Consider the following 17971-nt stretch of genomic DNA (forward strand, 5'->3'; position numbering starts at 1 on the left):
AGTTACAAAAACACTTAAAGTGCAAAACAGAGTTAAAGGAAAATACAAGAATCTCACAGAACAGAAGTAAATCAAGAGAACAATCCAGAGGAGTAGTAGACCTAAGAAGCATGTGCCTAATTCTAATAGTGACTGTTCACAAGGATATCAAATCTATGTGGTTGTTCATCTTGCTCCCAGGGAAAATAAAATAAACACAAAAATAACAGAACCACAAAAACCCAAAATGTAATATTTTCCAAAAGTGAGAACCAAATTAGAAACTGATGGACAAAAAGAAATGAGGAGGTATGCGGAAAAAAAAATTCAATAGCTTTTCTTATTGAAATTATGTTTAAAATGTTTACATAAATACATTACAAAATTAATATTATTTTTGTGAAAAGAACAAGAAGCTATAAAATTTAAGGCCAGGTGTAGTGGTTCATGCTTATAATTCCAGCACTTTGGAAGGCTGAGGAAGGTGAATCAGTTTAGCTCAGGAGTTTGAGAATAGCCTGGGCCACATCTCTAAAAAAATTAGCCAGGCATGGTGGTATGCACATGTAGTCCCAGCAACTTGAGAGGGTAAGGTGGGAGGATCCCTTGAGCCTGGGAGGTGGGGGTTGCAGTGAGCCAATATCATGTCACTGCACTCCAGCCTGGGTAAGAGTGAGACTATCTCAAGTTAAAAGCATATTTGAACAACAGCAAAAAAGAATATCAAGTTAATACACAGTGTGTGAGTTAACCTATAAATTGAAATTAGAAAACTAATGAACTGGAATATTGAGTGTAATAAATACAGCCAACTACTATAAAAAGGGACAAAATTTTGTAAAATATAAATATAGTTTTAACCAGGTGAAATCTATAAGGAGGAGTAAATAATGCCTATTTCTTTCACTACAATAAAAAATATAAGCAACAATATTAATGGTAATTTACAAATATCTAAGTTCAAACTAAACATAAGCCCTTGAATTCAAAACTGCAGTGTATCAAAAAAAGATAAAAAAAAACTTAATAGAAATAACATTCAAACTTCCTAACAGCAAGAGAAAGAAGAAATCTAAAAGTGAGCAAGAGAGATACCTTAGAAAAGTAAAATCAAAACACCCACAGTCTATAGAGTCAGAAATCAAAATAAACGTGAAAAGTGCTGAGAGAATTTGCTACTGTGAATTGCAATTGCAATGAACATGTCAGTGCATGTTCCTTTTTGGTAGAATAATTTAATTTTCTTTGAATGTATACCCAGTAATGAGATTGCTGGGTCAGGCAGTAGTTCTGTTTTAAGTTCTTTGGGACATCTTCAAACTGCTTTCAACAGTGAATGAACTAATTTACATTCTCATCAGCAGTACGTAAGCATTCCTTTTTCTCCACAACCTCACCAACATCTGTTAGATTTTGGCATTTTAATAATAGACTTCTGACTGTTGTAGGATAGTATCTCATTGTTTCTACTGTCTTTAATTGTAATAATTTATGGTATCTCTAACCTACTCCAATCTATCACCAGCCATCATTACTATGACCTTGTTGCCTAATCCAGTCAGTATTCTTAGGTCTCAATTTGCTTGTCCTCTTGAAAACTTTCCACTCCCTTTATAACTTCTTTGTCCAATGTACAAAGGAAAAAACTATTCACCAGAATCTTATGCCCAAAACAGTATCTTTTAGAAATAAAGGTGAAATAAAGACATTTCAGATAAATAAAAACTGAAGCAATTTGTTCCCAGCAGATATACATTATACAGAAAACACTAAAAGCAGTTCTTAGACTGTATGTGGTGGTTCACACCTATAATCTTAGTGCTTAGAGACCCTGCATAGTGCCCTGAAAGTCTCCACCCGGAATTCCCACAACATATCCTCCCGCAAGGCACTGTGATGACCTCCCACACCTCTGCACAGTTCCCCACTCCCAGATCCGCGTCCGCTTTGCCCTTTAGACTACTTTTCTCAAGGCCTCAAGATCCCATGCAAGCGGTGAGGCATCAGGATTTAAGGGGAAAGAGAAAACCGCCAAGGGGATGAGGACAAGTGCCTCCTGTGAAGGTATTTGGAGGTGGAGATGGGGCACAGTTGGTGAGCCGAGAAGGCGCTGGGATGACCATATCGCCACACTTAGTCATTTGAGAGTTTGGGCAGGACGGGCTGCACTCCCAGCCAGGGCTGTTCACTGCTCACAGGCCTTGTGAAGGCCTCAAAGAAGGCTAAGAGCTTTCAACCTGGGGGAAAAAAAATTGGGAAGACTTCCTGAACGAGGCTGCAATCCCAGGTGAATTGGAGCTGCAGAGAAGAGATTGAAAAGTGCTCCAGGCAGGGGGCACGTCTTGGACAAAAGTGTGGATGGGAGAATGTCCTGGGCAAAAGAAAAGATGCCCCAGAGTTCCTTTCCCTTTCCCTCTGTATGTGATGCTTTCTGGCTGCCCATGGGAGCCTTCCAAAATGGCGTAGTGCTTCCCACTGAAGACAGGACTCTCGGGGTTCCAAGAGGGGAGCAACAGCCTGTAAGTCACACAGTAGTAGAGCTGGAAGGCTCAAGGCTCCCTCCTGATAGGCTGGGCGGAGCAGCAATGTTCTAGGTCAGTGTCAGAGGCTGGGGCTCCAGCGGGAATGTCGGAAGCAGTGTGCGTCCGCCAGGCAGGCCAGTGTTCCCCCGTCCACCTGGGCCCCGAAACCCTGTAGTGACGTCTAGGCCCCCCTGGAGGCGGGAGAGGTGCCTTCCAAAAATGCGCCCTACCCCCTCCTGTTTCTTTAGCCAGCACCCAGATCCCCGGCTCACAGCTCTCCCTCCTCCAGCCCAGACTACCTTGGGTCGCTGATCAGCAGTAGCATCAGCTTTCCTGCAGGCGCGGGCGCACGGTCGAGTGGTTGTCCAGCCTCCGCGTGGTAGTAGAAGGCGCGCTCCCGGGAGCTACTGCTCAGGCCACCGGCTGGGCGCTTAGGTAGCAGAGCTTTTCCTGCGGCTGTATGGTCAGCAGCGCCAGCTGTGCCTCATCCGCCCGATTCACTTTGATATGGAAGTGCTTCCAGAGTGCCAGCACCCGACGCAGCCCCTCCACGGCGCTCAACCGGCTTAGTCTCTGTCTCCGGCCCCGCAGCCCTGTGCGCGGTCCTGATCCGCCCCGCCGCCCGCCCCCAGCTCCCATTGCCACCTTTTCTAAAGCTCAGGCTTCCGGCTCAGAAGACCGGAGGCCAGGAAGGTTATAAAATCTGAAACTTTCGAATAATTTCCATTGTATTGTTTTAATTTGAGAGTAACATATGTGTACTCTGTAAGTGTATACATATTTACACACACAACTATAATTCAGAAAGTGATATAATGATACGTGCAAGGTTAAATGCAAATACTCCTCAGGCAGGGCCAGGTCCCAGCAGAAGTAGGAATCTCTGAAAACGCTGCAACCAAAAACCTGCCTCTCTCCCCTCATTCAGCCCAGGTTCTGGTTACGTCGCCTGTCACTCAGGGCCTGAAGGGGTGGAGCCTGGTGCCCCAGCTAACCTGTGATGCCAGCGTGAAAACTGTCCAATCAGGTTCGCAGACAGAGAGGAAGAGGCGGCCTTTGCAATCTGGAAGGGTGTGGGCCCCTGAGTTCAGTTCTTGTCTCCATTGTTCCGTCTTCTCTGCGCCAGCAACTCCGGGGTAAGGCTACCACAGACCCTGTTATCCTGTGACCTGCAGGTACTGGGAGATCCCTAGGGAGGACACCGGAACCTTCAGAGGCTGGAAAACGGTGAGTACACAGGGTGGGCGTCCTGAGAAGGGGGAGGAGGGTGTTTGAATCCGGTGGGAACCGGCTGCGGTGGGATCTGGGCCTCGTGGTCAGCTCTGGAGTCTGCAGACCCGAGTTCCCGCTGGCACAGCTCGGCCCTCCGTTCCCTCCGTCGCAGATTAGGGGCTGACCCAGCAGCCAAAACCCCAAGCGTCTTACCCCCTTCCTTAAACGCGAAGTACTCCCCAGCCTAGAGTCCTTTCTGGGTAGCTCTGTGCGACCGCAAGTCTCTTTCAGATTGTGTGGGGACCATTGGAGGGAATAAGGGGAAGCAGTTCCCACATGGAGTCCGGAGTTTTACCGGGGAAGAAGTAGTGGTCCGTGAGGCTCCCCCAGTCCCAGCTTTCTCCTCTTAAAAATTAAATTGATTTTTTTTTTTTTTTTGGAGACAGTGTCTCACTCTGTCCCACAGGCTGGACTGCAGTAGCATAATCAGGGCTCACTGCAGCCTCCACCTCCCCGGGCCTAGGTGATTCGTCCACCCCAGACCCTAAGTAGCTGGGACTACAGGCGTGTGCCACTACGCTTGGCTAAGTTTTGTAATTTTTATAGAGATGGAGTTTTGCTGTGTTGCTCAGGCTGGTCTGGAACTACTGAGCTCAAGTGATCCACCTGCCTTGGGCCTTCGTTAGTTCTGGGATTACAGGCCTGAGCCATTGCCCCGGCCTAAGTTGAAGCATCTTTAGAAAGTAAGCAGTGATATAATTTGGAAGTGTTTCCCAGCCAAAATCTCAAATTGAAATGTAATCCTCAGTGTTGGAGGTTGGACCTGGTGGGAGGTGAATGGATAATGGGGGTGGATTTATCATGAATAGTTTAGCACCACCTCTCTTGGTATTGTCTCTTCAATAGAAGTTTTCGGGAGATTTTGTCATTGAAAGTGTATACCACCCCCATCACAAAGTCAGGAGAGCAAAACCATCGTGGCCAACATGATGAAACTCGGTCTCTACTAAAAATACAAAAATAAGCCGTGCATGGTGTTATGCGCCTGTAGTTCCAGCTTCTCAGGAGGCTGAGGCAGGAGAATCGCTTGAACCTGGGAGGCGGAGGTTGCAGTGAACCGACATCAGGCCACTGCACTCCAACCTGGGCAACAGAGCCAGACTCTGTTTCAAACCAAAAAAGTTGTATACCACTTCTCATCCCCCTTGCCCTAGTTGGAAGCTCCTGCTTTGCCTTCCACCATGATTTTCCACCATGTGTCCTTCCCAGAAGCAGATGCTGGTGTTTTTTTTTTCTGTACAGCTTGTGGAAACATGAGCCAGTTAAAACAATTTTCTTATAAATTATCCAGTCTGATGTATTTCCTTATAGCAATGCAGGAATGAATTAATACAAAACATATATTTGCCCAAACACCAATTTATGAATCAGAGAGCACCCAGCTGTGGTTTGTTGTTTGTGGGCTCAAAGGTGGGACTTGAAGAAAAGGCATGAGGAAGAAAGAAGCATGAGGAAGTAAACCACATTTAATACTTGACTGAGTATACTTATATATTGTATCTGCACACGTCAGGTGGAAGTGTCCTGGTTATGTAGTCAGAGTTTTATTGGCAGTTTGTGATTGGTTAAGCCTAAGTTTTGTTTTTCTCTAAGTTAATAATTCACAGGAAATTTCTTTGACATAGTTAGGTTTCCTCAGGTAGAATCCCAGGGCACTATGGCCATTTTAGTCAAATTGTGAGCCATTTAATTATTTTAATGCTTCACAGGGGGACTGGTTTTCCCTGCATTTTTCAAACGTATGTCAAGCAGGATCTCCAAATCCATACTTGTTCTCCTAGCCTAGCTGTTCTAGGGCCTGTAGAAAATTCTAAATTTCCAGCTAGGTGAGGTGGCTCATGCCTATAATCCCAGCACTTTGGGAAACTGAGGTGGGCAGATATGAGGTCAGGAGATCGAGACCATCCTGGCCAGCATTGTCTCTTGAACCCAGGGGGTGGAGATTGCAGTGAGCCAAGTTGGTGCTACTGCACTTCAGCCTTGCAGCAGAGCTAGACTCTGTCTCAAAAAAAACAAAAAGGAAACTAAATTTCCAATTCATGACTCACATTCCCAAATGCCAATTATCCCTTTCCCAAATCACAGCGTTATCAACTATTAATCCTTTATTTGGTTTTAGAACAAACACAATATTTTAATTGTTTATTTTTGTTTCACAGGGTGGTGGTTGCCTCTTATTTTTCTGTTTATGAACATTTCACATGAACGAAAAGTAAAGAATAATTACCTGACAATACTGTAACAAATCTTTGCACCTCTCTGTTTATTTTGCCTAGGCACACACCTTAACAAAATTTCTTTGGGTTGAGGTTGCTTTCTGGTACCTTTGCAGGGTGATGCATCCTCAGCAACTCTTCTGTATTTTCCTGGTTCTGGGTTTTACAACTGTCTGGGGATGACCCAAGATGCTCACAGTGGCCCTGTCTCTTGGAGTGTCTGGTGAGTATCAGCTCTCTCCCAGTAGAGAGCCTGAGGTGTTGGGTGGAGCATCTTAGGGAAACAGCTAGATGCCCTTTTGCTGAGAGCAGTTTCCTGATATACATTTTCTCTAAAAAGCTAACTGTTTTGAATATTAAGATTTTTTTTTCTCTCAGTCCCAGCTTCCTTTCCTGGCAGACACGTTGGTGCTGGTACTAAGGAGAAAAGGCACACATGCATCTTGTCCTCTGGTTTCTCTCAGGCTTGTGAAGGGAAAATAACTATCCCAAAGTGCAAGAAAAATCCACCTTAATGAGGTAGTGTCTGAACTTACAAAGGAAAATACACATCAGGTACACAGGAGGCAAGTGCACTGCCTTCTGAGAGAGTGGTGATTAAGTACCTTAGGATGTGGGGTTGGGGAATCTCTCAACTGATTGACACACAAGTCCAATATGTTTGTGTTCCACTCAGCACCACCTCTCCCTGTGTTTGTCATCTTGAATATATTTGTTCACTTATTTCCATTTTTATTAACTGTATAATGTATTTTGTCATTAGAGCTTGAAAGATAAAAAAACACAAATGTTTCTAAGGAAAGAAAGGGATAGATTTCAGAGAAAATATCTTGCTTTATATTCCATTGGTTAAAAATTTTCATTTACCTTTTTTATTTTGCAGAGTGAATGTAGGAAGATTCTGAGGTCTGTTCTATTTTAGCATGATTTCAAACTGAATCTCAGGGCTTAGCTTTGGGAATCCTACCTTAGAAAAAAATAGAAGAAATGTTTCTCATTATAGCTACAGAAAAATAAATACATTTCTACAAAAAAGTAGGTTAACATGCAAATTACAAACATTTATGAAAACATCAGTTCCTCTTTTGTGCAAAGTGGAGAATTTTTGAAAGTGGGTACCTCAGTTCTGTTATCTGGATTTCAATTTAATGTTAAATTTTATGGAATGGAACTTGGCAACTACTGCAAGTGTTCATACATTATTGTTTACTATATGATTTGTTATAAAAATGATAACTAAATGACACATTTACTGCCTGCAAAAGATAGATACTTTTATTTTTTTGTTGAGGTATTATAAAATAAAAATGCAAAATATTCTGCCTATAGCATAAACACTGAGTTTGAGTAATTTTGCTGGATTTACTTATCACTAGGTTTTTACTTATTTAAAACTAAGTGAATATTCTTGACTTGAAAGCAGACACATGGCCTTAGAGAATCCAAGCAAATATCCACCGAATTCTGCAAAAGGGGTTCATTAAAAGCTGAGTTAGTTTCTCTTGGGAAGTCTTCACTGCAGGTGTCCCAGTCTGTTTAAACCAACCATGGAAGGAACTCTTTATGCAGAGTCTTGGAAAAATTGGAATCCACAGGGAAATTGGTGAGATTTGGGATGGGAGTAGGGGGTGTAGTGCCTTTTCTGAGGGTGTAATTGTCATTGTTTTGGGCTGTTTCTAGATAAATGTGAAATAAAATGTTTTCAAGTTATGGTTAGAAGTAACTATCATAAAAGGAGTATTACAGTTAGAGAAAGCATGAAACATGAGATCTGCCAGCATCTCAAAGTTTAGGCAGACAAAGGTTTGTTTCCCTAGAGAGAAGCAAACAAGATTAGAAAGAAGGTGGGAGGGAGAGGCCAGATGGAGGGTGGCAATATCAGCTTTGAAATCAGAATGTGTTGCCCTGAAGTCAGCCTGTTCTTAGGAGGAGCAGAGAGGTTGTGGTTTGGCTCAGGCTGAGGTGGATCAGAGTTCAGGAGCCTGGGGTAAGGAGAGAAACTTAAGCAAAGTTTGATTAATAAGTATTTTGTTCTGACCACTGAAGAAGAAAACTGTTCATCTAATTGTTCATGAGGCAAAAATGGGAATTTGCAGTGTCTGTGTTTCATTTTGTGACAGGTAAATAACAGAGCAACATCAATGTCATAATGGGAAGAGGTTTTTTTTTTGTTTTGTTTTGTTTTTGGCAGTACGTTGCTCTTGCTGAACACAAAGGATGGGAGATTGCTTTAGTTACCACTTTTTACCAGGGTCACCTACTTGTCCCAGCATCCCCCATCACTCTCCCTTGACTTATGCATCTCTTTCACCTGGCTGTTCTTAAGTTGTGTCCTTCATAATCAACTGGAAAGCATAGTACAATGTTTTACTGAATAAATACTATGAATAGTTCTAACAATTTATTGAACTGGAGGAGTTACAGGAGCCCATGATTTATAGATAGATGCTCAGAAGTGTAGATGCCACCCCCTCCAGACCAGCATCTGTAATGGGGGCAGTTTGTGTGACTAAGCACTGAACTTGTGTGGTCTGTACTAACTCTGGGTGATGACAGAATTAAACTATTGGACAGATTGTTGAAGAATTGGTTTGCATTCAGTGAGCTCCACACATTTGCTGTCAAATATTTTCAGGAAAAAAGTCATCACAGGTTAGAACATTAAACTGACTCCAGATGAGTTTTGTCACTGGCGAGAGCTGATATCCTGGAGGAGAGACCATTTTCACACTGTGAGAAGAGAACAGTAGAAATTGTGGAGCTCCCAGAATTTCATTTCTCAGGTGCTAATTTTTTTTTCACTTGCCACCTAGGAGTAAGCCACCTTGGGCTACCTTCATAAGGACAGTGGACACCAAGCTGGGGAACACATTTAACCTACTGAGCATGTGGTTTCTTGTGAATGTGAATACAAGAGGATGCTTCCCTGGGCTACTTTCCTTTTTTAAATAAAATAAAACCTTGCTGCCATATAATTCCAGTGTGCCCAATATTTAAGAATTTTATTCTATGATTGGAGTGTAAGATTTTTATTTCATTGGTTGAGAATTTGAGTGGATTGTGTGATACAACATAGAAAAGGAAAGATAATTCTTTTTTTTTGTTAAGATGGAGTCTTACTCTGTCACCAGCCTGGAGTGCAATGCTGTGATCTCGGCTCACTGCAACCTCCGACTCCCTGATTCAAGCTATTCTTCTGCCTCAGCCTCCCAAGTAGCTGAGATTATAGGTATGCACCACCAAGCCCAGCTAATTTTTATATTTTTAGTAGAGACAGGGTTTCAGTATGTTGGCCAGGATGGTCTCTATCTCCTGACCTCATGGTCCATCTGCCTTGGTCTCCCGATAATTCTTAAAATAAGTTACTTGTTTTATTCTGAGTTTAAATATGAATATAACCCTGCATGGACTCACCATGGGGAGTAAACAGGACTTAGTCAGTTCTGGTGCTTTCCTGATCTCATCTACCTTCTACTAACTGTTGTGACATTTTTTTATTGCTTAACTATTTATCATGAAGCAGGGATTTGCTTGGTTTTACCTTTTTTGAGTTTTCAGTAACTGAATGTTATCTTTAACATTTCATTAATTTTATGGCAAAAAGGTTATTTTTTTGTTTCTCTGCCTCAGTCTGTTGCACATATGCTGCTGTCTGAGGCCTTGGCTCACTCAGTTGACTCACCTATTTAACCCATTTGAAACTTGTTTAAATTTAATTTTTGATGTTGTTGGCAATGCTATTTTTGGTTTTGTTCCCAAGTGCTGATGCTTTATACATTTGTTAACCTAAAGAAATAAACTAAGGCATACAATAGAATTTTAAAGAGTTTACTTGAGCCAAGGTAAGGACAGGTGCCTGGAAGGTTCAGACTCAAGTAACCTGGATATGAACCTCCTTTGATCTTTGTTATATGCAGGTTTTTAAAGACAAAAAGAGGGAAAAGGAGTGTGCCAATACAAAGTTATTTGGCAGAAATTTTCATTGGTTCACAGAAATAATGCTGATTAGTAATTTACTCTACATGGTTGAACTGTAGGTTATGGTGTACAGCATGTAGCATGGTTAGGTTCATTACTTTTTTTGTCAGTCTGGAATCCACATAGCAAGCAACTGCAAGAAATGATATAGCTCAGTGGCCTGGAGGATAAGTAGGACATGATTGCATTTTTATTCCTTTACTTCATTGGGCCTCATAATTTAGAGGGGGCTTTGTCTTTCTTCAAATAAGATAGTTTTGTATTTCTCATTTTTCTGTTTTTGATCAAAATCTTTCTTTTTGAAAGCTTCAGTGATCAAATTTTAAGTGTTAGGGTGTCTCTCTGACTGGGAAGGCTCATTCCCTGATAATTCTGTCTCACATTGGGTTGGGGGGAAGAGGAGACATCTCCATGAGAAATGTTAAAAGTGTCCCAAAAGCCAAATTGTGATGGTATCACAGAGTGGCACAAATAAAACTACATTCCTGGCATTGACTTACAGAGCTGCCTCACCAAGGCAAATAAATTTTCCCAGTAAATAAAGCTATTTTCCTGTAAGCTAGGCAGATTATTAGTAGATTTTCTCAAAATAGAATCTCCATCTAAAACAAATTGGTGGCCATACCTTGTAAAATTTTTGAGAGAATTTGTCCAAGTGCTGGGTTTCTTCAGAGCTGTTTATAGATAGATGGGTTGACCAAATATTTTATAAGACATTGCCCTTTGATTTAGCAGTACAGATATTGTCCAACAATATCTAATATGTTTCCTTCCAACAGGTTTGGAGATAATTTTTTATTTTGTGGCATTTTCAATAAACAAAGTTTGTAAGTTGGATGTCAACAAGAGAAAAATCAGACAGACCTCCCTCCCTAGAGTTGGCAGGAGTTTAGGGAGAGATAAATTTAGTTGACTGATAAGCATATAGGAAAACACCATAGGCCACAAATTAACATATATATATATATATATATAGCTTGAATATCAGTTTTAGTAAATGGACTTTGACTGTAGAGCTCTTACATTTTTTTAAAAAATTAGATTTTAGCCAGGTACACAGCAAACATATGTCTTTTTCTCTCTAAAATTTACATCAAAAAGAAATTTTGAAGATGGGACATTTTTGTTTACTGGTGGTAAGTGTAATGACTATTAAAAGCTTTTTGTTTTTGAAATTTTTTAGTAAATGTTTTTTTTTTTTCCAAACCACAGTATATAGTTTTATTTAGTTCAGAAGAGAAGGCTAAACAAACAAAACCGAACAAAAATTTTCATCACACTCTAACTATAACCAAAATTTTAAATCAAAGGCATACCTGAACGAGTGACCTGAACCAACATAAATAAACATGCTTGAGGCCAAACCAAAGAAATCCTGTTTGGCTTTAACTAAAGCTTTGAAGAGAGAGAGAAAGAGAGAGAAAAAAAAAAAAAACTAAAGCTCTTTTATGATTACTATTTTTTCCAAAGACAGCTTACTGCAAATGAAGTGCAATCTGTATTTTCAGGCCATATTTTGTAGTGTCTCAGCTTACCATTTACCTTGAAAGTCCAGTCAGAAAATTAAAAGAAATGGTGATAAAACAGGAGAATAAAAGCTGGCAATGGACATACAAAAGGTCATGATGGGAGCAGGGGAGCTGAGACCTGTCCACTGTCCTCTACACAGGCCTGGGCTTTAACGCCATTCCAGTGGTGACCTTGAAGGTCACACTCCACATGGAGTTCAGACAATTAGCTCTTAAAGCCTATTTGGGCTTTTCCCTTTATAGGAGTTTCAGCTCTTTATAGCACAAGCTGTTGGCTAGAAGTAGAGGTTACAGATAACCACAGACATTTGTCTCTGATTTCCACCTGCACTGCCTGCAGCATGAAATGTCGATTTCATAGCAGAATCTGTTTACTGATTGTGTGTAGGTCAGGCTAACATAAAGCCACTTCTCTTGTGCACTCTGATAGGAAGCCGGGCTGGATCAGGTATTGCTCCCAGCAGCTGACAGCACACCTGCTCCCTGTGTCTCCCAGGCCTGCACTCCCCATTCCCTCTGCCTGGTGGCCCCTTGGCTCTTCTTTCTGTCTTCTGAACAGACGATACTTTATCTTTCCTCAGGGCCTTTGCATCTGCTGTTCCCTCTCTCTGGAATGCTTTTTCCAAACCCTTCATCCTCTGGTGAATTCCTGTACCTTTTCATATCTCAGCTTTGGCCTTGCTTACTCAAAGAAGCCTTTCCTGACAAACTGGCTCAGCTTCTCTCTTACCGCTGGCGGGGATGGACACCTCTTCCACTTAGCCTTTGGTAATTTTTTCTATGTGGGGTTATTTGATTGATTATCTTTCCTAACCACCTATAGTAGGTCCACAAGGATAGAGGCTGTGCCTGTTTTATTCATCCTTGTTTCCCAGGTTGCAACCGACAGGCAGGTCTTCAGTAATCACTGTTGAATGTAGATTAGGTGGTGTTACGAGAGGCTGTAAGAAGCTATGGCAGGTTCTTGGGGAAAGACACCTTTAGATGGTCTTGCTACTTACATAGAGAGTGTTTGGAGCTGGTTCCTAGCTCAGAGATGGTCCCTGTGATATGGGCATGAAGTGATCAAGAGAAATCTGGCCTGAGATTGTTTCAGGATGAGCAGAAGGGGCTGATGGAAGAATGTAGAATAGCTGTTTGAACAGGTGAGGGTCTAGGTGAAGGGAGGGAACATGGCGAAAAAGCAGGCATGATGTGTGCAGTCAGCAGGATGAGGCCACCTTCAGGGAGCCAGGACAGCAGCAGTGAGAGTGCTGAATGGGTGAAGCATAATGGGCCATGACTGTGTCAGTTGAGGCAAAATCCATCACTTTGCATGAGACCCTCCAGACCACGTGAAACCCCAAAATTAGGTACAGTTGGAAAAAAGTCCAGCTTTGGGGCTGTGGCACCATTAGATTTTTTCTGCTGAGCTAATGTGTATTGTCTTTGGATTGAAATGAATAAAACTCAGCACCACCCTCCAGGTCAGCTCAACTGCAGCCGAGCACCCAGGCACACAGAAAACTAGGACACAGTGTGACAAACTCATGGAAGTCAGGAGGCACCCACAGTGGTGGATCAATCACCTCCAGTTGACTGGAAGTAAAGGACTGGAGGAAGAGGACTCCTATACCTTTTTCTCCCCCTGCTCTGTTTCAGCAGGACTGGAGGAAGCAGTTGGGTACAGCTTCTCAGACAGGCCTCACGCTGTTCAAACCAGCATCCTTCCTCAGCCCTCTTCATGGGCCCTTCTTCCCAGCACCATCTTCACAGCTTCCTGTCCCCTACTCTGTCCACTCAGAGCCTCTCTTCCTTGATTCTGGTAACCTAGTCTCCCAGAACAGGTGGCATTGGGACCCCAGTCCTGACCACCATCACCAGCGAGTGGACCTGGGCAGGTGACTCTGGGCCATTAGGAGAGATTTGGGGTGCAGATCTTATGCAGCAGTAAGGGGGTATTGTAGGACCACCAATGGCATCTTTGTTTTGTGCTTGTTTCTAGATGTGAAAAATGAGGAGAGAGGTAAAATGATTGGACAGGCCACCAGGGAGAACAGACACCTGGATCAGCTTCAAAGCCAGCATTGTGTCCTGTGGATGCCACACCCTGGGCTCCTGGGAGGCAAAAGGAGCTCTGTCTGTCCCACTTCTGGCTTTGTCCCCAGTCCCTGAAATCTGGCTCCTGGCACATAGTGGACCTGTGATAACCATCTGTCAGCTGGAGGCTGGGTGCTTGGAACAGCAGCCAGCAACACAATCTACCTCTCCAGCTGCCTTTGAGGGTAGTTGACAGAAATCTTTTGTCTCTTGGGCAAAGGAACATGCCTAGGGCCCAAAGCCACCATCCCAGGCCACTGGTTGATGACAGCAGTCAGGGCACCACCAAGGTTGGGGTCCCACTGCTTCCTCATCTCTGCTCATCCTCCTGAGGAAAGGGCTTTTCTCATATACGAGTGACATCAACAAGGCTGTCTCCATCATTACACAGATCCCTAGAAAACTGGCTTTTCTTGTTTTCTTTTTCTTTCTTTCTTTCCTTTCTTTCTTTCTTTTTTAGAGACTGGGTCTCACTCTTTTGCCCAGGCTGGCATGCAGTGGTGGGAACTCTGCTCACTGCAAATTCTGCCTCCCAGGTTCAAGCGGTTTTACAGCCTCAGTCTCCCAAGTATCTGGGACCACAGATGTACACCACCATGCCCGGTGGTGTATTTTTGTATTTTTAGTAGAGATGGAGTTTTGCCATTTTGCCCAGGTTGGTTTCTAACTTCTGAGCTCAAAGCAGTCCACCAGCCTCAACTTCTTAAAGTGTTGGGATTACAGGTGTAACCACCATGCCCAGCCAACTTTTCTTAATCTGAAGAGGATGTGCTTTTGAATTTTATGTTTTCAGTGGAAGAGAAAACTATCTTATTTTAGACTCTTTTCCAAGGACAAAGATCAAATAGGAAAAACCTTGATGATGAGGTACTCACATTAAGAATATTTAACAAGGATTGTACAGTTTTGGGGATGGACTGGGTTTTTAAATTTTTCCCACACCCTCCAAATGGCAGTGTTGTGGTCATAGGGTCCTAGACATGATTGACCTGGGTGAGTGTTCGCAGATGTTCCTCCCTTTGAGTGTTTGTTTTGTTTTGTTTTGTTTTGTTTTGGCTAAGAACTAGAATGCATCGTGCCTGTAGCACACCCCTCTGCTGGCTTTGAAGACTTCATCTATGCAGTAGAGAATTCTGGACTGGAGAAGTAGGCTCTACAATTGCTGAATGGGGCCGGTGAGGTAGTTGATCACCAGGGTGCAAATTATTCTATTATTTTAGTCACTCACACCAGGCCATGGGGTTGGCATTTTCTTTTAGGCCAGTCTCTGAATTGACATTTAGTCAGTGGATTTTATTGATTTAATTTATTGTTGTTCACATTTAGTCACTGGAAAATGTCCTTTAATTCACAATTACATAGGTGTGTTTTTATAGGTGTGTACTTACCTGCCGGTGTAAAATTGTACATTGAGATTAAGAGAATTGTTGAAATGCTCTTTTTATTCTTAGAGACAGTGTCTCACTGCCACCCAGGCTGAAGTGCAGTGGCACCATCATGTCTCATTGCAGCCTTGAACTCCTGGGTTCAAGACATCCTCCTGTCTCAGCCTCCTGAGTAGCTGGGACTATAGGTTCACACCACCATGCCCAGCTAATTTCTTCTTGTGGTTTTGTTTCTTAGACAGAGTTTCACTCTTGTTGCCCAGGCTGGAGTTCAATGGCATGGTTTTGACTCATGGTAACCTCTGCCTTCTGGGTGCAAGTGATTCTCCTGCCTCAGCCTCCTAGCTATAGCTGGGACTACAGGCACACACCACCATGCCCAGCTAATTTCTTGTATATTTAGTAGAAACAAGGTTTTACCATGTTGCCCAGCTGGTCTTAAACTCCTGACTTCAGGTAATCCACCCACTTTGGTCTCCCAAAGTGCTGAGATTACAGGCATGAGCCACCATGCCTGGCCTAATTTTTAAATTTTTATGTTTTGTAGAGATCGGGGCTTGCAATGTTGCCAGGCTGGTCTTAAATTCCTGACCTCAAGGGATCCTCCTGCCTCGATCTACCAAAGTGTTGGGATTATGGGCATGAGCCACTGTTTCTGGCTTGAAATACTGTTCTATTCTAGATGTTAGAAGCTGATTAGCTAAGTAGTTGGTAGAGAAAATAGGTAGCATATGTTCTGTGGTATAGCCAATATTTGATGAAATATTATACTTTCTTGTTTGACAAAGATCATTTGACAGAGTAGGATATATAAGGACTGTGATTTTATGCCTGTAACACTTACTGATTCACAGCCTTGCCTAACTTCCCTCCTCAGCCACCACCATTCCTTGCAAATACAGCCTGCCTCTCTGTCTCAGGAATAATGGCAAAATACTAATCATAATAAGAGATGCAATAATGGCTTCCCATTCAGAGTGTGTTCAGCTGCATATTCTCATTTGTGACTTACAGGAATTCTCAGGCCAGGTGCTCTTATTCCAACTTTACAGATGGAAACACTGAGGCACAGGGAGGCTTGCTAGCTTGTCCTCAGTGCTGCTGAGCTGTGTAACTGTGTCTGTCTGCTCCCCCTGCTGATGGCACCTCCCTGCATTCAACTACTACATGCCTCCCTCAACTCCTGAATTCTGCCCATCCCCTCAACAGACATTTCCCGAAGGCCTGCTTCCGGGAGGGCACCACATAACCCTTCCACCTTCCAGGCATTAAGAATGTAGTGAGAGGTAAGGGGCCAGTCATTTCAGCAGCCTTTTTTGTTGTTGTTCATCAGATGGACTTCAAGGTACGTGCATCATCTGAGCTCAGGGCTGTGGGAGTGTGGGGACAGGAGAAAGTTGCTTCAATATGGAGAGTGCTTTGTGAGTGTATTGTGAGGCTTGAGTGTGGTATGTGTGAGTGTGAGCACATGTGGGTGACCCTGAATGTACCTGTGTGGGTGTGTATGTGTGTGTGTGGCCGAGTGTGTTTGTCAAGTAAAATCAGCCCAGCAAGGGAGGAGATGGCCAGGGAGCACTTTCAAGACTTGACCACAAGCTTGGACCTTAGCTTCCATTGCACACCCCAAAGTGTTTTTCTGAGCTGAGGAGTGAGTTGTGTGAGGTGCAGTAGGGAAGCAGGTGAAGGCAGGGCCATGGTGAGGGAACTGGGCCCGGTTCTGCAGAGGCATGTGTGGGGTGAGCAGGGAACTGGGAGCCTCAGGTGGAAGTCTGCTCTCCCGTCAGAACAGATCTCCAATCCTTGTTTTTGTCCTCACCACCTCTGCCCATGCACTTTCTCTTCTGTGTGGGTACATGTGCCAGCTTACTAGCATTGGTGCTCAGACAAAACTGTGATGCTCCATGGTGGCAGTGACCATCTTTCTGCTCACTGTGGGATCCAGGAACCTCAACAGATGCCTTATGTTAGAAGGGCCAGAAAAATAAAGTGGGCTGAAAGGCTGATGCTGCCACCCACAGCAATGAGAAGGAAGGTGGCATGGCACTGACCTGGCCCAGTGTGAGAGATATTGGAATCCTCGGCAAGGAGCCACCACCTATGGACAGGAACAGGAGGTCAGACCCATCTGGACCTGAGTCCCAGACAGCGTACTCGGTCAGGGTATGGCGGGTCAGAGAACAGAAGATGGCAGGCTCACATTGGAGCCCAAGAGTAGCTGATACAGAAAAGAAATGTTGAAAAGGCCCAGGGTACACTTTGGAAAGTTAGGAGACTCTAGGGGGAAAAAAAAATGGGGAAAAGAAAAAAAGCCACACATGGAGGTGTATGTCCATTGTCCCAGTTACTCAGGAGGTTGAGGCAGGAGGATTGATTGAGCCCAGGAGTTTGAGGCTACAGTGAGCTATTATTGTGTCACTTCATTCCAGCCTGGGAAAGAGAGCTGTTTCTTTGAAAAAAATAAAATAAAATTTAAAAAGGGTTTCAAACCTTGATTTTGTGCTCTGACGTTCCTCCGGGCCATGTCATTCACCTTGCTGCTTTGTTGCATATCTGAACTCTGAGGGTTGGTTCTCTTGCTTCTTGGTTCCTCTCCAGGGCAGGGACTGCAGGCCTTACCCTGTTCCATGCCCCACTGTAGTCCCTGAGTTCTGTGTGGGCTGGAGGGAGGCCCTAAGCCCTAAGAGTGTCCATCTTCTGCTGGTCTTTTAAGAAGGTCATTTGGATCCCTGGGAAGATTTGATGAAAATTCCTCAGATTCTGCTTTTCCTTGCACAAATTTCTGTGATTGTCTGATTTATAAAATCAGCTCATGCTAACGTAGAACACCAGAGAACCAGGAAGAGAGGAAGCAAACTAGTTGATCTGTAGAAATCCTGGCTAGTGTGACCCTTGTCCCGCTGGGTTCTGATATTGGGGCAAAATGATGCTGTGTGCTTATAAGCCATGTCACCCTGTACCTGCTAGATTGTACCCCTGTCACTTTGCAAACTGATAAAGATTGTACCCCATTT

The 17971-nt window shown here is 43.4% G+C and overlaps 1 protein-coding gene across 3 annotated transcripts in view; it reads left to right on the top strand.

The window, feature by feature from the left end:
* LOC110569393 (zinc finger protein 722-like) overlaps positions 1-17971 on the top strand; it is a 79772-nt gene that overhangs the window by 14575 nt on the left and 47226 nt on the right. For 2 of the 3 annotated variants that reach the window (XM_064362704.1, XM_064362703.1), the window contains exons 1-2: positions 3537-3728; positions 6106-6212. The gene's annotated coding sequence lies outside the window, so the exon portion shown is untranslated. Of the gene's footprint in view, positions 1-3429; positions 3729-6105; positions 6213-17971 lie in introns of those variants that run through there. The other variant, XM_064362702.1, reaches the window with a different exon arrangement.

Source organism: Aotus nancymaae, unplaced genomic scaffold, assembly GCF_030222135.1.
Source record: "Aotus nancymaae isolate 86718 unplaced genomic scaffold, 86718_ANA_hifiasm-v0.15.2.pri h1tg000049l, whole genome shotgun sequence".
Taxonomy (NCBI): Eukaryota; Metazoa; Chordata; class Mammalia; order Primates; family Aotidae; genus Aotus; species Aotus nancymaae.